Source organism: Mya arenaria, chromosome 17 (assembly GCF_026914265.1).
Source record: "Mya arenaria isolate MELC-2E11 chromosome 17, ASM2691426v1".
Classification (NCBI taxonomy): Eukaryota; Metazoa; Mollusca; class Bivalvia; order Myida; family Myidae; genus Mya; species Mya arenaria.
In genome coordinates, this window is record NC_069138.1 from 37152476 (window position 1) to 37173686 (window position 21211).

Genomic DNA, 21211 nt, shown 5'->3' on the forward strand with positions numbered 1-21211 from the left:
GTTGGTATCCCATCACTGTAGTTGGTATTACACCACTTGCAGAGCACAAAAAGTGGTTGGTATCCCATCACTGTGGTTGGTATTCCACTACTTGCATAACACAAAAAGTGGTTGGTATCCCATCACTGTGGTTGGTATTACACCACTTGCAGAGCACAAAAAGTGGTTGGTATCCCATCACTGTGGTTGGTATTACACCACTTGCAGAGCACAAAAAGTGGTTGGTATCCCATCACTGTGGTTGGTATTACACCACTTGCAGAGCACAAAAAGTGGTTGGTATCCAAATAATGTGGTTGGTATTCCACCACTTGCAGGGCACAACAAATTGTATTTTGTAATATCTCACCACCTACATGAATGACGCTATCCGATTGGCCTAGAGCGGTCACGTGCACGACGTGTATTATCCATACCCCCTGTAATTTCCAGTATGTTTCATACTACCCCTGTAACTTTCATACTCCACAGAAGACGTAACAAAATGGCGGCCGAAAAAAATTTGTAACTTCTCTTTCGGCTTATCTTTTCACTGTAGGGGAGCTAACTCATGCACGTTAATGAATATCCATTTTATTCAAGCAATCTGTTGAGTGAAACCGACTGTTTACATGAGTCATTGGTTACAATAAGGCGAATAAAAAACGTTTTACAAGCACAACAAGTGACGAATCTATCGAAAAAAGGTTAAAATTAAATTCAGAAGAGACGCTTCGATGCAACAAGAAATCTTAAATTGGGCTGAGGAGTTACCTTCAAGAAATTGTTAAAACATAAGTGTTAAAAACAGTAAATTGTTAAACTGTTGTTGTTTTTCTTATTATTACATTTATTGACTGTGATACACCTTTCTTGTACAGTTATAATTCAATGTAACCTTACTGAGAAATTATATATGCTGTTAAACAATTTTATTACTATGTTTACATTGTTATAGTATTTATTCTAAATAAACTTGATTACATAAACTTTTTGTATTTCTTAAAGTATAATTTTGAGACAATATTTAAGCGTCATCTTTATAACAAATATATTATACCTTAATATAATCTAATTATTAAAAGTACTCGGTGAGATATATTCGTTACACTGTTACACTGGTATGAAACCACTGGGGGTGTATATCACATACCCCCCCCCCCCCCCCCTCAGCTACTAACAGTGTAACTAATATTCCACCACTTGCAGAGCACAAAATGGTTAGTAGTCACCATTTGCATATCACTGCACAAAATGGCACTGTGGTTGGTATTCCACCACTTGTAAAGCACAACACGTAACCTAATTAGCCCCTTGCAGACCAGAACCAGAAATGGTTTTTAATTCGCCAAATTATTGATATGTAACTGTTTAGCGAAACACTTTCTGGCTTGCCTTTCCACAACAATGTAAACATATATATTATAATGTATATAATATTTCCCAAATAATTAATATACTGCATTAAAGAAGTTAAATCCGCTATAATCTTTATTACCATAAAGTAATTTATGCATATCGATACGTCACATTCTAATAAGAAAACTATTTTTTTTATGTGAAATCAGTCACAAGCCTTCAAATTTTCAAACATTAACAAATAACAATTGTGCGATTTTCTTAGCTTTACTCATGGTATATTTCTATATATTTTACACGTTTAAATATTTGAGAGACGATCAATCTATCCTTAAGAATATCTTGAACATAACCATCTTTTGCCGAGACTGATTTCCACCTGCCATGTCTTTGTCATAGCTTATCTGAAATTTTGGTTGGTTGTTAGTTGCAGTTGTAGCTTCCCCAGAACGAAATGCATATAGTCCAAATTTAGAAGCATCAAAACCTAAACTAGATATTTCCCATTAAACATATATCTGGAAGTATAATAGGCAAGTGGCTTTACAGAATTTGGTCCCAGAACATGCATTTTACGTGATTTGCAAAGATGGACTTGTCGAAATAAAAAATCAGATGACAAAGGATCATTGTATGCTGACTTCAAATAGCGTTATAGTATCCCTACTTGACGTGTGGATATTCCTGTACTAGCTATGACTACATGCTTCCCATACTTAATAACGTCTGATTTAGATTTTGTGACAAATATGTCACAATGTGTATCAAATATTAAGATGAATGACCTTTTTAAAACAAGCATTTCTGAAAAACGTAAGAATCCAGCAAATATGAGTAAGAATAACCAGCTTATTCTCAAATCAGCAAGAAAACTGTCCGCAGAAGTATACCGTTGCAAAAAGAGTTTTAAAATGTCTGATGTTATCGGTTACTTTTTACAAACGAGTTAAGATGCTGATCGAACATAATTTTTGCCAATCATTATCACAAGGGCTTTTTACGTTTGCAATAGTATGCGACCATTTTATTGCATAAAGTATATTGTTTAATTTTGATTTACTGCATTTGGAGTCCTTTTAAAAAACGTGAAATATATAAAAAAAAACAGCACCTTTAACAAACGATGCTGGCAGAGAGCAGTCAAAGTGCAATACTCACACCACTTAATGATGTCTTGAATGCTAACTTGTAATTCAGAGTAGTTGAACTTTCACACCCGTTATTACATACGTCTAACACTCCTGAGAACAGCTCTGGTGCAAACACACAGGATTTCTGACAGACTGCACTCCAGATCTTAGTTTCATATAGGTCTGCAAACAACACATGTATTGTGGTGATACAAAGATCACACTCGTAGTAAGGTAAAACAAACAATACATAGTTTGAACCCGTAGACTGTGAATTAAGTAAAACAATTGTTCGCGTAGTTAATACTAATTGACCAAATTTCTAGTCGATTACAGTTATAAAAAGTAAAATATTAAAAAAATCTGGTGAGACACCGTAATCGTCGTTATCGATTATTCCACTAAAATCAGCAATACAATTCGTGTCTCTTGGAATCCATTTTGGTTCCAAAGATATTCCGTGATCCACTTAAATTTCAAATATGTGGTCTGCTAGACAATGCAATTATGGAACCATACTGCCTTTCTTGATAAGACTTACACAAATTATGCTACCGGTGCTCCAAATGACCCGTTTACTTTTGAGTTTAATCTAAAAACAGTTCAAAGAGTACTTTAGTGCTAACAATTCCCTGTAGGTAGAACTTTAAGCTTTCACGGTTTTAGTCCATGCATATGAGCTTTAACTCCATCATATTCAACAAAAGCTGCCCTGGCTACTGCAGACACATCTGAAAAAACACAGATGCTGGAAAATATACTTGAAATAAAGTCTTAGAAAATTCCTTTGAGAAAACCTTTTTCCAAATCACTATGCCGTGAAAACACTTCCAACTATCAAGCTTAGCGTCCCAACTTAATCTAGCTTCAATCCGTCGAAAAAATGTTTTAGGTTTAAGTAAAGCAACATTGCCCAAAACTGGAGCCATAGAATCAATTGTTCCTGACAACTGAGCCATTCTACGAGGAGGCTATGTATTATTTTACGTTAGAAATTTTGCGAGTCGGAATTTAAAAGCAACCTTTAGTGAGATTCCAGATAAAACCTAGCCACTCTAATATCAGCACTGGTTTTAAATTAAATTTGTCTAAATTTGCTAAAAATCAACACTTCGACAAAGTTTCAAAAATAAATCGGAGTCCCTCTGAGAACTGCAAAAGTCTGCGTTTATTCCCAAACCGTCATCCAGGAAAATCACTATTTTAAGACCAGCATTTCTTAAATACTTTACGAGAGGGCGCAGCCCTTTAGTGAATAATCTTGGAGCAGAGCTGAGTCCAAAGGGAAGGACTGAATAATATTTATGATGGTTAGGCCTTATAGAAAAATGGTGGTATCAACTGGTTATATTAAATGTGTACATAAATCCCCCTGGAACAATATACCCAAGTGTTTCTTTATAATCTTCGAACTTAATCTTATCTTTTTAACGTAAGTATAAGTGGAACACTTAGATCTAAAATAAGACGTTGTTTTTCTTAAGCATTATTGGTAACAATCGATAAAGGATTTACATTGTATGGTTCGAACTGAACCTCCTTCGCGCACCTTTTATCTATTAGCTAAATATAGTAGATACAACAAAATCACTATTTGTCAAAGCTGACTTATTGTTTTGAATTTGAAATGATGGAGCTTCGGTCTCAAAAGGAATAACATAACCATGATCTAAAATTGCCATCATAAATGTAAATATCATCGTTTGCGCAAATGGCATCTTTCCAAAAATAGAAGAATTCTTCAGTCTGCGTTTTACAGAACAATCAGAGATAATAACGTTGTATTCCAAGTTTTTTTCAGTCATTGTCTTGAAATTCGGAATTCCTCAAATTCCTCACTTTGAATATCGAAATAGCTACATAAAGCGCAAATATTATTATTTAGGTTAGTGTAGCGGTTAGACAACTAGTTTAATTTGTTTGGCTCGGATTTGTCAATGGCATAATACTCTTAAAAGAAGAATTAAATGTCTATAAGCAGTTGATATCCTATTAAAATGTACGCTAATACTGACCCTTTTGGTCCCTTTTGATGTCTGCAAATGTATAATAGATATGAATCAACAAGTTTGGGCGGACTTATACGGTACATTATGATTAATTTTATACGACCTTTTACTTAAAGATGCACTCTTACTCCCCAATAAGATTTACCACATTTAATAATATTGTTTTGATATTCCAAAAAGGATGAACAAATGTCGAAAACAATTGTTCTTATGAAGGGTACCAAGTATAATTGGAAAGAAATGAGCATAAAACACGATATTTTTACCTTATGAGACTATAGTAGATAACAGTATTCCTTTTAGCATTCACCAATCATTTAATATTTTTGCGCTTTCTGCTATTAAATACACAGTTCGAATCTTGTTATCAGTAATTAATATTTTCCATAAATGCATAATTTAGTAAGAAGTTAAAGGTTTATCAGTCAAAATTGATGTTTGTTATACATGCGTATTTATTGAATTTGAATAGGAGTGTCACTTTAATTACATACAGTAGAGACACATCACTCCTTATCAAATGATAGTATTAAAGTTTAAAACCTCATTACTAACAATGATTAAGAATCTAAATGGAGGACTGGCGGGAGATAAGAGAACGTCGTAAATGATGACGTAGATAAATTTCAGAAGCATTGACATTGTTTAACGGTAAGAAGATGGATAGTTGTTTAAAAATTGTCAATCAAACTAGATTTCTAATTTAATGTGGATATATTGTTACGCGAGTTTACCGTCTTTAACCAAAATCTAGAACACTGTTGGTTTTTGCATTGTGGATTAAATTTAAATAGTTCTTTGAATACTGCGTAAAAGAAGAATTTACTTTCTTTCATGCTTTCAGATGAAATATGGGGTTTTAACAGTGAAATAACAACAGTGAAAATATCAATTTGATATTTTCACACAACAATTTACAGATAGATCCGATATTTTTACCCCACCCACATCTCAAAATGTGTCAACAAACTAGCGTGGCATTTACTCTTCTGGAAAACAAATATTTTAAAGCGAAACAGACTGGTCTCTGACAGTAAGATGACTGTATATTAACTTACTATAAAAACACGCGTATATGCAGTCTTAAACTAAGAAGAATATTTAAAATCCAATGAGTATCCACATTTGTTTTGCTAACACATTTGACCTTCCAAGTTTTCATTCTATAAATAGCGGCGTAGTAATTTGGTTAAAATAAAAAGTGTTTTCATTATTTTTTGGAACATTTGTGCACTAATAATACTTCATTTTTTACTGTTCATAAAGCTTTGCAATAAAAAACGATCGAATATTAAGCTATAAGAATGAATAGCAGAGAACTATTTCTCAGCAAACCGAAAGTAAAAAAGTTGACAGCTTTAATTATGCATGAGGGGCGCCCCACGGGTAGCGGCGTAAAGCCCACCCTTTTTCAAAAAGGGGTTCGCCACTCGTGAAAATATGTTTTTCTATGACACTCGTGAAATAAAATACGATCTTACACTGAAATAAACAAATATCCTCTATTGCCTTATGTCCACGATTGATATGTACGTAATTGTTTAGGTTATATTTTATGTGAAATTTATTATTTTATATGCGTCGTAAAAGACACACTTTTGACAAAAAATGAATGTAAGGTTAATTGCTAAAACAGATCAGAACAGAACAAATTTAAACACGTAAACTTTACAGATGTTTTGCATTACATTAACATAACAATATATCAACAGGACAATTATACTATGCAGAGAACGACGTATATGATTGACATATAAAGGATTAACGTATTCATTTACATGTTGCAATCATTTTCAATATATGACTTACTAACATGTTATGAATTAATCTCCCTCATTGAACTTTTTTATCTTGGACGGTTAAAAAGGTGACAACCAAAACAGTTTGATTATAAGGAAATTTACCTCACGTTTTTATAAGTATTTAACTAAAACAAATTTTAACAAACAACAGGGACTTTGTCCATAAAGAACCTGAGAAATTAAATCAACTTATTAAGATTTTTACAATTTTGAACATGAAAGAGACAACATGCTTATTTGAGTATTGAATATCCATGGATGTGCAGATACATAGTTGATTATTTGATATTCTTGAAGTATAAGTAATTACAAGGTTACACATTCGGAGAACCTTTGCCATAGTGTAATGATGTCTTATAAATAAGGGTTGCTGATACGGTATAATTCTCACACTGTTAGTAGTTTAAAATGATTTTTATTTTCATTAGAAGCTATCACAAGTGTACTATAAAATGGCGTTTGAGACGTGTACACTTGGATTTTCTTAATTTCAATCCATTCTGATAATGTAACGTTTAAAAGTGGAAATACTTAACATAGATTAATGGATTTGTTTCGATATCAAAAACATTTTAAACAATGCAATTACTACTAAATGGCTCGCTTTTGTGTTCACAGAAAATTCATGTAAGGTGGTAATCATACACAGTGTTTAATGTATTTTACGTATCTGTTTATTGTTTTATTTTAAAAGGGAAATTTGATGATGACATCGAATATTGACGTTAAAGTGCTAAGGAAAAGTGAAGAAAAAATTGGATCAAAACCATTATTGGCCTAAACGCTACGACAAGATGCTTAGCAGATTTTGCAGAGGATGTAATGCTGGATTTCAAAGAATCTGCAAGAAATGAAGTCGTGAAACAAAACCATCTTCGTAAGTCTGTAAGCTGTTCACAATGTTCAATTGTTGACCTTATGCCATGACCTACGTATGACGTTTGTTGGTACAAAAAATGGAGTTTGCAAATTCCACGTCAAAAGACCAAAAACTTGTCCAAATCGACTTTGTAATGGTATCTTGGAGTATATTATCAAACGCCATTGCTTTCAATCGCCTTCGTTGAAAAAATACAGATCCTTCATTGTGGTGCGAAAACACTTGGGAAATTGCAAAATGTTTTCTCCCTCCTGACGGATATAAAAATGTAAAATCGGTAGATGAAACAGATTTCGATGGCATAGTTAGTGTCATACAGAATTGCCTGATGTTTGAAAATGTACTTGAACACAATCCGACAAAGTCAGAAAATAGTTTGATCAAGGTAAGTTATATGGTAACAGATGTAAAGCAATGCAAGTGTTGACTTTTTTATATGCAACTGCTACATATTGTAACTTTTGAGTGAAAATTTTCTAATACGTATATTTCTATCCATTTTTGCAGAAATAATGTTACGTATTTCGTACAGTAATTTAAGATTTATGTAGAATGTAAAATATTAGATATATGTTTAAATTGAAAATAACGTCAGTAATACACATTACATTGGAATTGTTATGCAAGTTTATCAATTAACATATAATAGTATGATTTTGTTTTGTAATTTCGATTTAAACAAATGATTTTAATACATGTATAAAACATTCGGCCACATCGGAATATGACGTTCAGGTAAAAACAAAATGCGAGATGTCCAGTGTTTCTCAAATTCCTGTTTAATTTCCAATTGAATTTCTAAAAAAATACTTTTATTTTTACAGGCACTGGCAGTTTCAAGAGGCATGGCATTTAGAACATCACTACACATGACAGACGAGCAGATGAACTGCAACTTGCACATTTTCGAATCACTTCTTACAGATACCAACTGCCTAAAAGAAAGGAAGGCTACAAAAGAAGCTTTAGAGACAATTCAGAAGGTATAAACTTACGGTGTTCTCATTTTACATTTTGTACCGGTAATATCTGATGAAATAAGTCAATGGTATACACATATGTGAAACATTTGAAATAACTATAGTTCAATTAAAAAAACACACTCGGATATGAAACAAATTTACTACTACTACTACTACTACTACTACTACTACTACTACTACTACTACTACTACTACTACTACTACTACTTCTACTTCTACTTCTACTTATAATAATAATTATTATTATTCAACTACTGCTACTATAGATACGCACCAATGCTATGAGCACCTCGTCTGATTTATACGAGAGAATGATTTCAAAATTTGTAAACTGGTTGAGACGGGAACAGGCTAAGTTGAGCCTTTTCGTCAATCATTTGAATTCGATGAGAAAGGAAATAACAGATGGAAACACGGACAAATCAGAGCCTTTACGGAAGAAACCGAAAACATCACACACCAGACAGCTGCGTTCTGCCGATTCGTCGAATGGTATTGTCATTCTCTATCTATTATATTGTCTGGTGATACATATAAAAATGAGCCTGACTGATTGTTAAATGCTCCTTTAACTTGAAAAGAGAACATCATTTAAATGTTTATAAATCAGTTAAACTTCACAGAACGCTTATTATTTTCTACCATTTGTTTATGTCAGAATATAGCTCTGCATCAGAGACGACGATAATTGACAAAGACATACACAAGTGGTTTTCAGTTTACATACATGCGTGCACAGATGTTCGTGAAACAAACAAAACAACGGATTCGCTGCTGTCTGCTTTGGGAATAACAAACATCGCTGACGGCAATCGAGAATTCGTACCAAGTTCTGCAGACTCAGTCCGATTGATATTCATGATTGACCACACAACAATGGATTTGAAGGAAATCTTTCACACTATCCGGCAAAAGGTTGACGGTGGTTGTAGATCCTTGAGTCTAAGCCAAGAAATTACCTTTTCAACGATATATATTGGTAGTAGACAGAGTATTCAAATGAAGCAGTTCAAACGCTGTTCTAATGTTGGACGTTTATTCTATGGCTTACACGAAGATTCCGTTCAAAATTCCAATAAGATGGTTTTTGATGTTACAAACACAAATGATACTAATGTATTTATTGAAAAACTTGACGATCTCCTAGAACGTATCGCCATGAAGGCAATTCAAAAGAAAACAGAGGCTTTGGTTTTGCTGAAGAGCCAAGTATGTGAAAATACTGAAAACAAGCGATCGTACGAGTTTATCGAGTCTGAACTTACAAAGCTAGGACTCAGTATAAGCAGAAATATGGACCGAGAGGAAGTATCCGGTGCGAAAACAAGCACCAGCGGAACAGTATACAAATTACGAAGTATGAAAACATCAGACCTTGTGACTGCTTTTTCATATATTACAATTAATAAGATTACACGTATTTTAAAGGAATATAAACGTTTAATTCATTTTACTATAGCCTTGTATTTACTCGTATTTTGCGTGAATATACATACAAGTTCACGTACTAATAATTTTGCTACTTAACTGTTAAAAGCTAAGTGTATTAATAAAATATACAGCTATAATATATGATATAAACTAATGAAATATGACTTCTGTTGACAGGCATAGAAAGAACTTTCTTTCAGAAAGTAGCAAGTCAGAAATCCCAGATCGACCAACAATTATGCTCATTGAAAGCGCTATATGCACGCAACGGTGTTCCTGAAGATGAAAAACCTACATTTCCAGAAGAGAATATAAGCGGGAATATCAAAAAGGTAAATGCGGTTGAGGAATATTGAACCGGTTGTACTAAGCATAAGCTCATATATTATATACAACCTGTTGGCTCGATATCGCTTGGCTCGATGTCATCTTTGGTTTGAACTGTATGTCAAAAGATCGATTTGATTTCATTATTTGTACGATTTCCCCTTTGGCTCGACATTCGCGAGGCAAGAAACATTTTGACCGGTCCCAGTAATATTGAGTCAACGGGTTTCGACTGTCAGTAGCATAACTTGAAGAAGTGAATATTTCGTACTGTACAAACCAGGATGCTCGATGTGCAAGTTTCATCTATATTATTTAATAGTGTGAACTGTGCTGTTTTTATGAGCTGTGTTATACATTACGTAATGTAACTTTACTCATACTAGGTCAAGTCAGCCTTGAAAGGTATTTCCAATGTTCAAGGATATGGTCAGGCGCTAGGTAAGGTAAATGTGTATATAAATGAGGTCAATCCCAAGTATCAGAAAAAAGCAATAACACTTGTAGGAAAGAAATTGCAGAAAGCCGGTTTGGATGTCGCTGACTACAAAATGCACTTCATAAACAGTGAAAAGGATTTTTGTCACTCCGTAGGCGATAAAATATACACAGAACCTAAGTCAGGGACTTTAGGCGCATTTGTGCTTAGGTCGAAAAATTGTGAAGAAAAGAAATTCTGTGCGTTGTTATCGTTACACGTTGCACATCAGCAGGTTGAACTTTCGAATGAAAAAGGAGAAATACCACTCATGACAAGACGCGGCAGGGTCGGCTACCTGCTAAGGCCACTCCTTTTTTCTGACCCTAGCAGAAAATATCTAGACATTGCTTCTGCTCAAATAGATGATGCACAGAAAAGTTTATGCGAAAGGCAGTTTAAAGATGAACATGGAGAAATTAAGTTGTGCACAGTTTTCGATTTCGGTTTCGAAAAGAACGATCTGCAATTCCTAGACGGCATGCCAGTTCACATTTGGGGTGCCTAAACTTCGCCAGGACTTGGAAAAATAAAGGAAAGCAATTTTCACATGGAAAACGGTTTGCACATCTTATTAGAAAACAGAGAAGCATCGTCCGAACCGTTTTGCAAGGAAGGTGACAGTGGATCTGTCGTCTGTGCATTCCACAGAAGGAAACGTTCGCTCATAGCTTTGGGAATGGTAATAGGCGAATTTAATACGTGCCAACAACCTAACGGAAAGCGATATCTCGCACTTTAGTTAAAGGAAGGCTTGAACCAATTAGAAGAATTGCAAAACGCAACTTACCAGCTTTCCACTGGAAATACTGAGGAGTCTGGGTAGGTTATGTCTATATTTGTAGATTGCCATTTTATTGCCGTTGATATTTTAAAAATGCTAGAAATGCATTAAAATGCAGCCTTTATTTAAAGGAGAACGTCAGATCTCAGTTTCAAATTTTTATTAAAGTCAATAAAACAATTGATCTCTCGTGTCTAATAGTTCATTGTCGTTAATGCCCTTGCCTCGTGCCTCTAAGCAGGGTTTCTCTTTAAGACCAATGTCTACTGGACTTGTCTCTGTAGTTTCCATTGGATTATTGCAAACTAGTTTAACTCATTTGTGACAGTGTCAGCTCAAGCATTTTAGTAGAAAACGACTTCGAGAAATTTTCCTTATATCTGTTTATCTCTTAGCATATCCTGCTCCATTCACGCATGTTTTTAACATTACGACTGAAAAGTCAACTATGTAATAATGAAAGTTTCATATTGTACTTTTAAAGTTTAGGAAGTAAGAAAAGATTGCAAAGCATTAAATTCTTGTCTACCTGGTTGCCTTGGTTATTCTATTGAGGAATTATTCGAGTTCAAAACATGTTGATGACGTCATCCATTGTTCTTTTTGTACTCTATATTGGTAATTAGACTGCGTTCTGTTTCCAACTAACTGTCAGATATTTGAAGAAAGGACTGTGTAATATTTTAATAATGGACAGTCAATGTTCTTATATTGGACATTTAGTAGAAATAGTAGTAGAATCAAAACGTGTGTCAACAAACTTGTTTGTCTTCTATTATGTAAACATATTCACTTATTTGAAAGAAAATAACTTTAAAAGCCTATTTGTTTATAAAAATGCTTTTTTATATAAAATTCCGATTTTTAGGTTGTAACAACTCAACGTCCAATTAAGATGTGAGCATTTGTGCAGCCGCCATGGAAAAGGAACACATTGTATGCCCCTTAAAGATGCCTCGGACTGTTCTTTCTTGCATAATGGACAGTTGTCAGCCTTTCACCTTTACTTAAACAAAAAATAATATATTTTCTTCATTTTTATGCATGTTTTGTAAAGTGCAATGTATATTGACTTATTTCCGTGGAAGTGGTCTGATGGATATATGGATCCTTTGCACAAGATATGAGATATGGTGCTAGAAATGATAAAAGTACTCTTGGAAATGCATTCAATAAAGACTTTAATAATATGTACTTAAGGTAAGGGCAAATCAGTATCAGAGAGAGAGAGAGAGAGAGAGAGAGAGAGAGAGAGAGAGAGAGAGAGAGACTTTAAATTTATATCTGCATGTATTTAAGCGGAGCGTAACGGATGCATTTGAAAAAAAACAATGGTGCGCAGATTTAACGGGCTTTAGAATATCTCTAGCACAAACGTGTAAATGTAACATTTAAAGAGACATAATGTTAATATTGATAAAAAGGCAATATAATTACATTGTTGAGATTTAGACTATCTTTGTATAAATTACAAGTAGAGGCAGGTATATAGCAAATGCCAACAGCAATTCCCTATATTGTAAGTAAATGCAAGATATGTAAGGTGCTTGAAGATGAGTAATATTTGAATTTGAATCAAAACTGTATATTGATCATTGATAATGTTTGCTATGTGCTTTATGTTAAATACTTTTTCGAGTATGTTACATATAGTAACTATAACTCTTTTATGTGCAGTTCACAAGTTCATTGTTATGTTTTGCTATGAAATGTATGATTGTTATAAATGTTGATAAATCAGCTAACGTTTCGTGTTATCATATCATCGACATTCAGTAAAGATTTTTGTGTATCTTGATAAATAATCCCCTCTGAAAATACCAATGTAAACAGAAAATGGCAATGTATGAATGCAGCTATATATATATCATATATCAAAAGTTCATGGTATTGATTTTTGTACAAAATTAAAAAGAATGTATGCCATTGACCTCTGCTTTATTTTTTTTCGCGATAGCGGTATTCACGCTTCATCTGTAGGTCATGTACGTTTGTACAACTGGAAGGCTGTTCTATGCATTCGATCGTACATGGCTTCCGTGACAAATCGCGCATTATATAATTATACGGAAACTAACCAGGTGCGGACAGGATTTTACTCCACAAAACAATAGAATGCATTAAATGCAATACTTTTGACATTAATAAAGCATTTTAGCTTCATACATAAACATGTTACTGCTTCATAGCAACACCAGAAATATACCGAACCACACTCACTGAGATTTGAATATACACGAGCGTATAGTGATGATATAACAAAAACAACAACATCAGATCGAGTGCATTGATTTAAATTGTAGAAGTATATAATTTAAGTAAAACGTTTTTTGAAAACTTGTTATTACAGAGAAATTAATTGAGTATCTGTATGTGATCATGGATGTTAAATGTGTCATTTAGAGAAAAGTTCAACATTCAAAGATCAACAATCATTTTTGTAGGGGGAACTTATAGATACGCTAAATAGGAGATAACTTTCTATGAACAATTAGACAGGAATAGATTTACATTTTTAAGTTCAAGCTGTATGAATAAAAATTAATATAGATGCGCACAAAACATCCTTGTTTTACAAAAACAATACCATTTGACACGATTTATTACATCTAACACATTGACGTATCTCAAGTGGACGTGCAAAGGTTATGCTTTAAATTTCCTCCATCACATGCCTTTATTTGAAATGAAATGTTATATATACAATTATGATAATGGGAAAAACATGATAAAAGGCATTTTCTGTAGGGAAATGAAGTAGATAATAAAGACCGAAACTGTTCAGAATCAAGAAAATGAAAAATACACCGCCTCTACTAGAACGTGTTGACAAATATTTCCTGTTGTAAAATATGATTAGAAAATTATAGCTTAATTACTTTGATAATTAAGACTGCGTAGTTTGTACCTAAATGCACCAAAAATAGATACTAAAAGGTCAGTGCTGTCGAGGCGAAAAGTTGCGTAGGAAGTTAGCAGATGTTTGAATTAAATATAGATTTACCTTGATAAACAATATATGGACGTACTTAGGGCCTCCGTTTTTAGGAAAAAAAATGACTGAAATTTTACAAATAATTAAATAAAAAGGATATTTTGTATAATTATGTATTAATAAATCAACTGGATTTGTCTTAAAATAAGAATAACTCGTTAAACGTTACATTGAACTAATTGGCGTTCGTCCCTTTCAGGAACAATCATTTGAGATAAAATAACAGACGAAAACTTTTGATTGGACTTGAGAGAAAAAAGATTGATCTTTATATACCAAGCAAATGAAATTATCTTACTATTTTACTGTGAACTGTTGATGTTTTAGGGTATTATAAAAACATGGTAGCAAGAAAAAATATTTCAATGTTATACAAGGGTAAGAATCTGGGACACAACAGCCAAATGTATGCATTCAGAAGCGAAAATACATTTTTTGTTTATTGAACTGGTTTTGATTTTAAATTTCAAGATGCTGAGCATTTCGTGTTCTACTTGGCACATGGATATAGAAGCTATTGTCAAAATATCCACAATTTGCTATTAATCAACATACAATTTGGTAGCATCATAACCTTAGTAATAAAATAGGAATCAAAGTTTCAAATTAAAAATTAGCTTCTTTTGATGTAAAATAAGGGTATACCTCCGTTCATGCAATAGCTACTTTATCGATGTAGCGAATGAGGTAATCCCAGTTTAAAACTGGATATTTTCCATTTGCTGACTATACAAAGTTATTTGGTTTTGTTCTGTCGTTAACCCCTTTTACTTCTGCTGGAGCATCATAGCAGGCATTTTCACACTAGAAGGGGAATAATCACGTGGATATCTCTACGGAAGGAACTCATCTACACAGATTTGCTTCCAATAAATATTATTCACACTACTACCGGGATGCCATTGCATTCCTATTCCGATGAACACAACAATTAAACATGCCTCTGATAGAACAATTACGATGTTTATGGCCAAATGACGTTCTAGCGCAATAAAGTATATGTCGTTTTGGTAAAGTAGCCGCATTTCTACTACGTTCAATTATTTTGGAAAGGTCGTCCTAAGCGTTCATCAAATTTATTTTCCAACTGGGGTTTATCTTTGCATGACAACTAACCAAATAGACTGATAACCTACGGAACTGAAACATTGAAATCGTAATTATTTTGATCTAACTCGTGTACTTCAGGTTTGCCTTTCTGGTTTAGAAGCAAATGTGTGGATCCCGTCTCTGACATCCTAATTTACAATGTCAATAACATACGTGTGGTTTTTGCAGAGAACAATTGCATACTATGAGTATCATTACTCGATTACGCCTTATGCAAACGATGCATTCTTTTCTGCATGGTTATCGAACTTGTTGAGCAATTATCGACATATCAAGTTTTCATTTCTATAAAACTATAAATGCATTTAGTTTTTTCACTTACTATTTGAATATTATTGTATTATAAGTCAAACATGAAAAACATTTGTTTGTTTGGAGTATATGCATTTATCGGCGCAGCGAATATTGGCGAAGGTCTATGTAATTGCATATCAATGCCATAAGCAGACTTCCGGTTTCAGAAAATATAGCACTTAATGTTGTTTGCCATACATTGTGTGTGTTCAAGAAAAGCTAGTATCAGTTTAAAATGGTTGAATACTGGCGAAAAGAGTGCAGAAAATAAACTGTCTTGAATTATTAGGAATTTAAACTTTGTGTCTATAAACAAACATCCAAGGCAAATTTGTTTTTTAGTTGTTTCAAATAATAATAATTCAAGTGCTAGTTCTCTCTAATTGTTACTAAGTTCTGACCGTCCGGCCTTTTGCCTGATTTTACATCATTTGATCTCCCATGGGGTGTTGAATTTTTTTTGTAAATCTTAATATGTGTAATATACACTCATCATGAGATGAGTTGAAAAGCCGAACAGAAGAATATCCAGCCTGGCAGTCGGTTTTGAAGAACAATGAATGACATCGAAAATCGAAAGAAAGAGACGAACAATGGTTCTGATGCATCGGTTAAACGTATCATTTCAAAATGAGGCTCAGAGCTTATGTAAGTTCACATGTCCGTTACACTGATAAAAATCGTTGCCGAAACTGAAATAGTGTGTAAGCGAATATCAATTGATTGGATTACCAGAAGGAGCCAAGAAAGATGCGTATTCCATCATAAGTGTACCTGGTATCTCCATATAAGTTTGGTGCCATTTACTTCAATGTTAATAATAGTAATAATTATAATAAATATAATAATGATAGAAATAATAAAAATAACAACAACAACAACAGCAATAACAACATCAAAAACAACAACTAAAACAATAATAATAATAATAATAATAATAATAATAATAATAATCTGGTATCATCACGTGTCTTTTAGTTCATATGTTCGTGCAGTGAATAAACTACTTTGACTCTGTCACTGAGGTCCTTGAACCAAACAAATGAACTTTAAACAACGTTTCACAGCTTTCTGTACACTGTGTGATGTACATGAGTTCTAGATAAAGTTAAGTATCTTCCTTTATAAAGAAAAACATGTTGAGGGACATAACATGCCATATGTGTATCAGGTTTAAGTATCACCCATTCAATTACGTCCCTTCTTCTATGAAGAAAATAACACTTGGACACTAGTCCATGTTTTGCCGATACTGAAGAAAGTACCCGGATTGACTTCGTAGTAGGATTGATTCCATAAATCGTGTATTTCATTTGAAATGTGTGACATGTATCTGGATATAAAAACTACTTTGACGAGTCCACAAATCAGACAGAAAACCGGGCACAGATACAAAATACATACATATTAAAAAAACTGGAGGAGTATACTATTTCCCTAATTCATCCAAAGCTTCTGTACTCCAAAGGATGACATGTAGTAGTCTAATTGTCCGTCCGTCCGTCCGTCCGTCCGTCCGTCCATTCAATATCTGAAGAAAGCTTTGGTTAAGGGACCTGAAACTTGGGGTTTATGTTTAAACTTTTGGCTACTGAGCCTGTTTATCACATAAGTATTTGTAGTAAGATTTGTAATGACAAGCAGGAGACCCATAATAATTTTGGGGTCATTTGATCAAAGGTCAATTGTTGGTGACCTTAAGTTGAACATCGATTTATGATCAATATCTGAAGAATACTATGGCCCAGTGACTTCAAAACTTTGTAGGAATGTTGTAATGACAAGCAGGTGAACCCTTGTTTATGAGCTTAGTGGGCCAACGGTCAAGGTGGTCATGACCGTAAGCTGAAAGTTTCCTATCAATACTTCAAAAAGCGCTCAGGCATAGAGACGTTTAATTTGGTTGAGGTTCCTCATACATGATGAACGCTCTAAATATTTTGACATCAATTGGGCTAAGATCAAGGTCGTGGTGACCTTGAGCTTAAATCTGATTTATATCATTAACTGAAGAATGCTTGTACGAGGTACTTCAAACATGGTATGTTAGTAAACTGCATATGCTTGTTTTAGCCATGTTAAAACAACACTCGCGACGTCATTTTTTTGTCATTTGAAGTCAACATTAATTCAGCTGCATTGCACATTGTTTGTATATCTGCTTATTTGTTGCACAGACTATCATTTTTATCATTATTTTTATGTATGTTGCGCCATATGTTTTTTCCCATCCAGGTCTTCCCAGTAATAAATTTTATAATACTTAAACAATTTGAGACTTGTCAACGGTTCAGTGGCTTTAATTTGCTACATATAGAAAAAGATCCCGGCCGGGGAATGCACGGGTTTCGTTCGTGTTTCATTTTTTCTGACTCTGCCTTGTCCTATCCTGGACAAAATTGACCCGCACAACTCATCCATTTTCCACTTTACCCGACCAAACTATAACATGCATTTTTTAAAATCCCATCCCATATGTAAATACACCATTATGCTTTATCCAACCCACGTTAGCCCAATCCTTTTCCGGCATATACATACATTATGAATCAATAACACAAATAATGCTTTAAAAGTTCCGAGTTTTTGAAAAATCATAACTTTTTTAATATATGATATTGAAATGTTTGAAGTATTTTAAATTCATTTTATATTTTTCTGTAACGTTTATTTACTCTTATTCTATCTTATCAAAATTAATAACCAATAACCTAATATCGTAAGATCTAGAAATTTAGTTGCTGATTGCCAGCAGGAGATTTTTATATTAAATAAAAAAAATGCTAACTAGTGAACAAGTGATCGTTCGTTAAGATCGCTGAACCAACAATCTCCGGAATCGAGCTAATATCTCCAAATAACAGCCACCATCAAAGTCTACGAAGTTCAATATTATTCGATGCAATTCATTATTGTATATCCTACATATAATTGAAGAATTACAAGCCAAGACAGATTTGCCATTTAGATCGATTCAGTCAACCCGAACAAATGTTAACAAAATCATCTCATATCATGTTTTTAAAACCTATCTACATAAGCATATTTAAGATGTTCAAGTATACCGGTCTCCTAATATCTAAACGTCTAAGATATAGCTAGAGCTAACTTGTCTATATCGTGCTAATGATTATAAACAATACAAAACGAATTCATATAAAGTCAGGTCAGTTCTCTGTGTAAGACATTGCCCTGTGCCGATAATGACGAACAGTCTATCCGTTCAGCTTGGAGAAATCAAACATAGCAAATCTCATTTTCCTATGCAGTGGTCCTCCGCGACAAGCAAAGATGATCTATGCCACCACGTCAACATGTCCTGCCATTTTCTGCACATTGCAGTCACGCATGTCACAAATGACCAGAATCACTTGAAATACAATGGATTTTTTAAACTTAAAAAGCTATGTAATGGAACTGCAATAACATACTGCATAAACAACTTTGGAAGAAACAAAACTCGTCCAGAAATTGAACGACAACAATGTTCCTGCGTACCTGATTTTGCAAATAGCGGGACACAAGAACATTGCGTCATTTCACAACTAAAACCACCTAAATCCAAATCAACATAAGGAAATATCCTTCATTAGTTTTCTTTATTGCAGAATCTTTCGCAATGCTCATTTTTTTGTTTATAATTCAAGACAAAAATTGTTTATTGGTTTTGTTATCCAAACGTAAAAATTCCGTCACCATTTACAATAGTTTTAACTCTGAGCCCTTCGGTCCAATTCGTTCACTTATTAGTACATGGTCCATTATACAGCGTTTTATCCCCTATTACAGTCCAGGACGCTCCCCTGCATGACCGACAGGACCTTATAATTGTGTCTATCGAATTGATGTAAACCTCAATTTTACCTCGCGGACATTAGTTTTATCTTACCTTCCGATGTAATGTTACTGAAAAATACGGTTCTGATAACAACAGTTTCTTTTTGCGATTTTCCGCTACAGCCGTAAGTGTCACCAAAAGCCTCTACATCTAACACATCTGACCACTATCTAAACACACCGATAGTGTTATCGTTATGATTCGTTACTCTCTATAGTGCATGTCAGTGAAAAGCTATAACTCTACATGTATTGGGCGAAGTACATTTTGTTTAACGTTAATTTATATTTTGTGTCAGTAACCGTTCATGCTGAATTTATAATTTTAAATTTATAAGCATTAACACTGAACTTATCTCTACCGTGGTATAAACTTAGTATATAAATAAATGATTATATGAATCATTAACATTTAAAAAAGAGTGTTATACTCCAAATTTAATTCTAATATATTAACGTAATGCTTCCATCTAGTTTCTCTTAGTATTATATATTAGGCTCCAAACGCATCCAAACTATCACCGATTCATTCTACCAATAACTTCGAATCACTTACCATTTACTGAACGAAACGATTTTTTATTTACTGAACCACTTAGTTACTCATTCTCGAAACTGAGCGGGTGTTAGGAAATGAAATAAATCTGCTTGAATTGAATAATGATTAAAGTCTCTTCGATATCACTGAGATATTTTAAACACGCATTTGAAAATAAGATATTAGGTATTGTTTTGTAAGATATATGGCTTCTTTTAAAAAACACCCATTTCTTAAAGAAAACAATCCTTTACATTTAACTCACTGCGACGTTAAATGACTAGCATTTGGAGCGTGCTAGCCCGTTTGCGATACACTGTGATCCTCCGTCCCTAAAGAAAGTTATACAGTTTAGCTCGTTATTATCTGAAGCTTATTAAAGTGTTGGCTACAAGTTAATACCCGTTTTACTTAATAACAATAATTTACACGTAATGCTACTATCTATTTAAATGTTAAAACAGCCAAACTACCTTTCTATTCATTATATTATTTACATTAAGGATATCTCTACTTAGGAGATTACATATATCTAGCGAAACAAAATAATGGGTGCTAATATTTCCAACGTAGAATAAAGAGTGATTCCCCTTGTCGCTACGTAAACATGTAAATAATTGTATTTCTTGACACAATCCGAGTGACGTTCAGATTAAAGATCGAGGTATCGATAAACTGAAAGCATTATTACATACGATTGCAGTTAATGCACTGTATCATCCGAATTACAGAACTAAGAAAGGATTAACTCAGTCATGTTTTGTCAGATGCTTTATTTTTACCAAATGTGAATTCCAAATTCCGAAATAAGTCGTCGCCATTGTCATGTAATATCTCTTCAACCGTTCCATCCATCATGAAATCATCTCCATTAAAATCAATCAAATTATCGTTGCTTATTTTGTTTTAACGGTTTTACTGCAGATTACAGTTTTGCATGTTGACAATAATTTTACTTCGATTTCATTGAAAAAATAGTCCCGTAATAAATATGCCCCGCCCATTAGTATTATTGCGCCCAATGACAGGACAGAAGTATCGAACAAACGCACGCGAATGTAAAGCAAATGTAAAATATTAATATATAGATATTGTATTGTATGTATATTAAAGATGCATTAACTAATGTAACGGAAATAGGCTAGTACACAAAAAATAGTTGTATTTGTCATTCTTCTGTTCAATTCAATTTAAATTTCGAATTAAACTTCCATTGCTTTTAACAGGCACGTGCCGTATCAAGAGGTATGGCCTTTAGAACATCGCTACACGTCA